Source organism: Rattus rattus, chromosome 18, assembly GCF_011064425.1.
Source record: "Rattus rattus isolate New Zealand chromosome 18, Rrattus_CSIRO_v1, whole genome shotgun sequence".
In the NCBI taxonomy this organism is placed as follows: Eukaryota; Metazoa; Chordata; class Mammalia; order Rodentia; family Muridae; genus Rattus; species Rattus rattus.
This window is the reverse complement of record NC_046171.1, coordinates 12,544,055-12,552,268: the sequence shown is the minus strand read 5'-3', so window position 1 is coordinate 12,552,268 and position 8,214 is coordinate 12,544,055. Positions and strand designations below refer to the sequence as shown.

Sequence of the window (8,214 nt, the reverse complement as noted above, 5' to 3'; positions counted from 1 at the left end):
CCTTGGTCCTGCCAAGACTGAACCCCCAGTGAACGTGATTGTTGGGGGGAGGATGATAATGGGTGGAGGATGGGGAGGGGAAGTCCATATAGCAGGGGAGGGGGTGGGGCTAGGGGGATGTTGGCCCGGAAACCGGGAAGGGGAATAACAATCGAAATGTAAATAAGAAATACTCAAGTTAATAAAGATGGAAAAAGGAAAAAAATGGAATTATGGGTTATTTTCATTACTAATTGATTTTTCTGAACTTTCTAATTGCTTTTACAATAACTTATATTAAATACTATAAAACTGACAAATGCGAATATTTTAATATGCTATAAGTTATAAATAGGGTAAATTGCAAAAAAAAAAAAAAAGATTTTCCTTTATCATTGTACTTTAAGGGAAATAAATGGCATTGGTTACAAGATTAAAATAATCTACCAAAACCTTCCCTGGAAACAACTGTTTTTAATATAATTTCCTGTTTCCCCCCAATAAGATTTTTTTTTTGCAATTCACCAATTTTTTATTGGACTCCTACAATGTGGCATGTACTTACATTATATTAGACACACCAAAACTGCATATTCTTACATAGGTTTTCATAATTATTTTATTTACTTTCCAAATGTTGCCTCTCTTTCCGGATCCCCCCTTCTAGAGTTCTTCACCCATTTCCCTTTGCCTCTGAGAGGGTGTTCCCCCACCCACCCACCCATTCCCTCACCCTTATCCCTGCACCCTCCTTCCCTGGGGCATCGAATCTCTACAGGGTGACAAAATGCCCAACAGTGGGGAAATGAAACTTAAGGGGACCACCTCCAGTAGACAGACAGGGCCCCCAGTGGAGGGATGGGGTCACCAAACCACCTTCAACTTTTTTTGACCCAGCATTGTTCCTGTCTAAAAGAAATGCAGGGACAAAACTGGGGCAGAGACTGAAAGAAAGGTCCACCCAGTGACTGGCCCAACTTCGGATCCATCCCATGAGCGACCACCAAACCCTGACACTATTATTGATGTCATGTTGCGCTTGCAAACGAGAGTCCTAACATTGCTGTCCACGGAGAGGCTCTACCAATAAGATATTTTAAACTGTGTTTTAAAATATAAAGCATTTCTGGACAAAGAAGTAACAACTTATTCCAAAGAATAAAACTACCTACCCTTTTTCCATCAACATTTCATCTTTGTTCTGAAGAGTTGCTGGGTCAGAAAGCTTTCATCTAATACTCCCATCCTGACATCCGACTGCTGTGTGATCTCACAAGTCCACTAGGTTTCCAGTTGCCAAAGGACACAATATGGAGGCATTGAAGCTACCAGTGATGAGAGTAATCGCAGCAGTAGACTCTCATATTTTTACCATCAATCAGCCACTCAAACTGAATCTGGGGCTGAAGGCTGTGCCCTTACATCTTGTCTCTCACACCTGATACTTCAGACATTGAAATCCTAAGTTCTTTTCTATCTCAACATAAGGACCTTCCTTACTTTGAAGAGTAAACAGAATAAAGAGAAAAAAAGTAAAGAGTTAGGAGGAGGTATATAAATTGGAAGAGGGGAAGAGAGAGAGAGAGAGAGAGAAAGAGAGAGAGAGAGAGAGAGAGAGAGAGAGAGAGAGAGAGAGAGAGAGAGAGAGAATCGCTGTCATCCTTGGAGTAAGGAGCTCCAGGGGAACCAAGAACTCATTCTGCCTAGTTGATTTTTATATTTGCTTCATATACTTAATAACTTTGGCAAGGTACACAAGGCATTTGTTTCATTTTGTCAACATCCTTAACAGTAATTTTCCAAATCTACACTTTTTAAATTTTCCTTTTAGGTGCTTGAATCCCTTTCACACTACCTAAATTTTTTATTTGTCTATGCAGTCATCCAAAGCCATCTGGTCAACCTACATTTGGTTCTTTGTACTTTGTTCTTGTGCTGAACAATGGGCAGTGAGGATAAGTTAGAAATTCATAATGAATGATTAAATGAAAATATCTACCCACTAAATAAAAGGATGCAAATTAATTTTACAAGCATCTAACCTTTCTAAGAAGTCACTGAAAAATACATCTCAGCACTTTGTCTTCTTTCTGGATTATGACAGACATTCAAATAAATTTTTCATTTTGGGGTGTTAATGGCTTGTGAAATTGAGCCATGAGCTACTCTAACCAAATACATTAAAAACTTGCCTCTCATTTTGACTTTGTGAATGACAGACAGCTTTTCCTTTGTTTGAGGATATGTGATGTGCTCTTTATAAGGATCAAAAGCTTCAAAGCAGGCAAAATAAAGTAAAACTCAAGTATGACTTTCACTAGTTATTTAAAAGAACTAAGATTTTAAAATTAGAAAATATCAAGAAATACCTTTCTTTTCATCCCTTTAAAGAACACAAAAATCAGACAGAACAGGATGGGATATAACCTTTCTTATGACAAAACAAATCTTTCACACTTGTACACACATATGCACACATGTACACACACATGCATGTGCCTATACACTACATGAACATAAACCACACACGTATACACACAATTTAAAACTGAAAAATTGGAAAGCTGCTTGCCTAACACAATATAATGAATATGATAATAATAATAATAATAATAATAATAACAACAACTAATGTGGTGATTAATTTTGGTTGTTGACTTGAACAGGCTGTGGAAAGCCCAGGAGCATGTCCAACCTTTAGACATTAAGATGGACATAGTTATCAACAAACTTCACACACAAGAACTACACAACCAAATCACAATAAAATAATTACAAAAAATTAACAATATTTTAAGTAAGTTTGTGATTTTATGTTAAGCCACATTCATAACGGTCTCTTCCTGTAGGTGACAAGTTGGACATGCCTGGCAGGACAGTATTGTGTAGGTAGGTCTACACGTATGGGTAGATCTAAGAAGGCATTTCTGTAGAGGATTTTTTTCAATATATGTCTTTTATTGTCCCCAAAGAGCCCAAACTGTCCTTGTGATCAGGATCTTGTTTCTGGAGCTGGGAAACTGAGGTCTCATTCATCAGCCTGCTGCATGGTTCCCCTCTCAGACACATAGATGCCATCCAAAACCTTCCTGATATCCTTGTTTTTAACTGTTGTGACTTGCTGAATCAGAGCCGCTGGATTTGAAACAAGTTCAGTTTCATTTCCTTCGAGGATTAGTTCATCCTTCTGGGCTTGAGAGACAGAACATGCAACACCTTTCCTCATCCAAACCCCGTGGATGTATTTTTCACCCAAGAAATTTCGGATTTCAACCAAAGATCCGTTCTCCTGAATAACGACATTGATAGGGAAGTGAGCATCCACAGACCTCATCTTGTAACGGAAGCCCAGTGCCACACCCTTGATCATGTTCTGAACATGACTGCAGATGGTTCTGACAGTGGCCCGTTCCTTCCTGTTACCCCACCACTTGTCAACACGGAGCCTTTTCTATTTCTTTCCAAGAAGACTCAGCTCTACGTTGATGTGATTGAAGTCCCTCCTCAGAGTTCCCCTGGGGCCCTTCACAATGGCTGTGCGCCCCTTCAGAGTGATGTTGACATTTTCTGGATGTCGACGGTCTGATTGCGGCGAATGGTCTTCATTCTCGCAGTAGATGGGGCAAAGAGAGCTTCTGTAGAGATTTAGCAGAGGGCATAAAACACAACCTGAATGGAGGGACATGACCCCTGCCTGGGTAGGAGTGCAAGATTTAGATAAGGGGGTGGGGTTATAAGCCTGAAGATAGCCAGTTGTCATAGAGGGGGCGGGGTCATAAGGCTGAAGATGGCCAGCTGTCATAGAGGGGGCGGGGTTATAAGCCTGAAGATGGCCAACTGTCATGTGGGGGCGGGGTTATAAGCCTGAAGATGGCCAGCTGTCATAGAGGGGGCGGGGTTATAAGCCTGAAGATAGCCAACTGTCATGGGGGGGCGGGGTTATAAGCCTGAAGATAGCCAACTGTCATGTGGGGGCGGGGTTATAAGCCTGAAGATGGCCAGCTGTCATAGAGGGGGCGGGGTTATAAGCCTGAAGATGGCCAACTGTCATGGGGGGGCGGGGTTATAAGCCTGAAGATGGCCAGCTGTCATAGACGGGGCGGGGTTATAAGCCTGAAGATAGCTAGCAGTCGTTGGGTTATGGTTCTCTGCTTTCTGGTTCACTGAGATGCATAATCCACAATACTTGGCGCCACTATGAAAGACGACATAGAGTCCTGTTGATTGATAACGGTTGTGATGGTTTGCATATGTTTGGCCCAGGGAGTGGCCTTGTTGGAGGAGGTGTGTCACTGTGGGGTGGGCTTGGAGACCCTCCTCCTACCTTCTCCTGGGATGCTCAGTCTGTTCCTGGCTTCCTTTGGGTGAAGATGTAGAGCTCAGCTCCTCCTGCACCATGCCTGCCTGGATGCCGCCATGCTCTTGCTTTGATGATAATGGACTGAACCTCTGAACCTGTAAGCTAGCCCCAATTAAATGTTGTCGCTTATAAAACTTATTTCTGGTACCAACTTCTATCTTAGTTAGGGTCTTATTGCTGCGAACAGACACCATGACCAAAGTAAGTTTTGTGTTTGAGTGGGTGTGTCACTGTGGGTGTGGCCTTGATAGAGTGGGCGTGGCCTGTTGAAGGAGATGTGGCCTTGTTGGAGTGGGTGTGTCACTGCAGGTGTGGCCTTAAGACCCTCATCCTAGCTACCTGGAAGCCGAAGTCTCCTCATAGCAGCCTTCAGATGAAGATGTAGAACTCTCAATTCCTTCTGCACCATGCCTGCCTGGATGCTGCCATGCTTCTTGCCCAGATGATAATGGACTGAATCTCTGAACCTGTAAGCCAGCCCCAATTAAATGTTATCCCTTATAAGAGTTGCCTTGGTCATGGTGTCTGTTCACAGCAGTAAAACCCTAAGACAGTGATATCTACCAGAGTCTCCAGCCCCATGCTCTCTCAGTGATTTCTACCACTTCCTACATGGGACAAAAACCCTCACATACATTTGAGTCTGAACTGTGATTCTTCCTTTGTGATTGTTCTACCGTATCTATTATTCCTCTAACAGTATACAAGATTATTTATGTATGGATGGATGTTATTTTAATCAGTTTCCCTTTGGATTGCGTTGTTCTTACATTATTTTTCAGAAGCATTTTGACTTCACTTGAAGCAATCACCAAGAAATTTAGAAAACTAGTTCAAGTTCTAAAATAAGTAAAAAAAAAAAAATAGGACGTATCTTTATTTCTTTATAAATGAATAGAGTAGACTATTGAGTCGTTCTCTATATGGTATATCTTGCTCTTCATGGTACATCTCACTGTTCAAACATTCAATAAACTTCATTTTTGTGACACTCTTGTTCATGTGGGGTCTTTTAGTGTTTATAATTTCTATACTGTTTTCTGGTGTCCAGGAGAAAAATACTGATTAGTATTTTCTTCATTTACAGAACCATAAAGATTTCCAAAAGACCTTTAGCTGTTATTGGTAGATATCCAAACTAACAGGACAACCACACTTCCATATCTTCTTTTATATGTTATTATTTCATCCTATACTTTATATTAAAATGTACCAACCACACTTACTAGTGGATATTGGGGTGATATTTCCATGCATGCACGCACACCCTCATTTCCCCCTCCATGCCCAGACTGGGCAGCCTTTATTAATCAAGATTTTTTAATCCATTAGACTGTTTAATTCTCCATGTGAAGACTGTGGCACTTGCCTTTCTGAGTCTGGCTTATTACATTCACATAACGTCTTCTAGTACTATTCATGCATTTCTTTTAAAAATGTATTTTATGGATTCTTTGAGAATGTTGTGCATTGTGTTTTGATCATATGCACACTCAGTCCTCCCCTTAAGTCCTCCCAGATTCACCGGCCACATCCTCATCCCCGAGGAATGCCACATTCTCTTCTTTTTTATTAAAGATTTATTTATTTATTATATATGAGTACACTGTAGCTGTCTTCAGACACACCAGAAGAGGGCATCAGATCCATTCCAGATGGTTGTGAGCCACCGCGTGGTTGCTGGGATTTGAACTCAGGACCTCTGGAAGACCAGTCAGTGCTCTTAACTGCTGAGCCATCTCTCCAGCCCTCTCTTCTCTTTTTAATAGCCATTGAGTCCAGTTTGTGCTGCCTACATACTCCTGAATGAAGGGCCATCCATTGGAGCATGGTCAACCTACCAAGTGTGGGATAGAATTGTGTGTGTGTGTGTGTGTGTGTGTGTGTGTGTGCTTATTGTGACATCTTCATACCTATATACAATGTACTTCAAGCATGCTCACCCCGTATTCTCTCACCTCCCTCTTTAGCTTTCTCCATGCTCATAATTTTCTCTTGAGGTACTCTTCATCATTCATGCCTCTACTTCCCAAGATTTCACATATAACAGAAAATATGCTTGTCTGTGTCTGATTCACTTCACTTCTATAGATCCATAAATTTCTACAAATGACATGATTTGGGATTTTGTTGTTGTTGTTGTTGTTGTTGTTGTTGTTGTTGTTGAGACAGAGTCTCACTCTGTGCTTTGGCCTGAAACTTATTGCATAGGTAGGAGTGGCCTCTAACACATAGAGATCTGCCTGCCTCTACCTCACTTCCCACATGTTGGTATTACTGATGTAACCCGCCACACCTGTCTAATTCTGTCTTTCTTAATGGCTGTTTTGCTACACTCCCATATGCTTATGAATATGTAAATAAGACTTTTCAGAAATAAAAATAATTGAATATGCAACTAGGGTAATATAGAAACACTTCTTAATGGAGAAGGGTAGAAAACGCCCAGGGGTGTCAAAATCTGGATAATGTACACATAGGGATCACAGATAAGAGGGTCAGAATTGAGAGTTACAAAGATTTCCGATGTTAAGAATTTCACTGCGTAGAAATCTTACGGAACTAGTCCAGTGCACACAGAAAGGATCGTACAAATGAGTTGATAATGTCCATTAGGCATCTTTATTAAGTTGTCAGTAGCTATTGTTTATGAGATGATAAATGATAGTCCTGTGAATTTAAAAAATGGTTTTTATAAAATATGGTAATTTGTCTCATGAAGTGTCACAGTCTGCAGAATTCACCATGTTCTACCATTCTTGTTCTGCAAAGATGTCTTAAGGGCAGCCATTTCCAGATCATTTTAATTACATTTAGGATGAATTTTAATTTGATTAAGATTTATGGAAATTAATTCAGTACCCTTCTAAGAAAATGAAAGACTCAACAGAGCTGTAATTAAACACAAAATCAAAGAGGAAAGCGACATACAAGCAAGGCAGGTCCTACCACCGGCTACAGACGTCATCTGGAGAAGATAAACAGATAGACAGGATGGCCCTGACACCACGAGAAAGAGAGACAACGGAGCACAAAATAAACCCAGGCTCAGATACGTAGGCAGGAGTTAGCCCCACAAAGGCTGTTTCTTTGAAAACAGAGGTAGTAACTCACATAAAATAGTTTTTAGGTGATTTATAGATATGAATTTCATCTTCACTCCGGGAAAGATTCTTGGTCAGCGATTTTTTTTCCTGAAAGAAAATACTTACTTAAAGGTTTATATCTTAGCCTGTTTCTAGCTGAGTCAATTACATAAGTGAGAATTGTGGAGCCAGAGGACACAGCATAGGCATAGCCCTCTCCTAGACAGTGAAATGCTATCTGTTATTTAGTGATGGGCAGCTTGGCAGGTCTGGGGAGACCCTGGTGATAGTTACCCCACCTTCATACTTTATAGGAACATAGTGCAGGTTGCAATTTCAACTTGAGAGTCTCTCTCTCTCTCTCGCTCTCGCTCTCGCTCTCGCTCGCTCTCGCTCTCGCTCTCGCTCTCGCTCTCTCTCTCTCTCGGGCTTTGGTGCTTACTTGTGATCATTCAGTCACTTTTTGGATAAATCACTTACCATCCACCTACCTCCTCTGGAATGCAATGTCAGTTTTAGGGTCCTCAAATTATCTAGTATGTCACGCAACTGACCTTCTTTCTTCGGGACTCCACCTTTCTCTATGGAATCACACCCCTGTGCTTTCTGGCCACTGTGGTCTTCAAAACTCCTTGGTGTGAACTTTTTCTGGCCAGCGTGATGTTGGTAATTGACTAACCACTGAAAGTGTTCTATGTTGTGTGTGACTGCTGCTCTCTTTTGGCAGAGTCTCGGAATTATATCTCCCTTCTTTAGCTACATTCAGTTTAGTTCATTAAGTGACAATTA

At 41.0% G+C, this 8,214-nt stretch overlaps 1 pseudogene; it reads right to left on the bottom strand.

The window, feature by feature from the left end:
* Positions 1-3,007: 3,007 nt before the first annotated feature.
* Positions 3,008-3,585, bottom strand: LOC116887371 (annotated as a pseudogene).
* Positions 3,586-8,214: the final 4,629 nt, after the last annotated feature.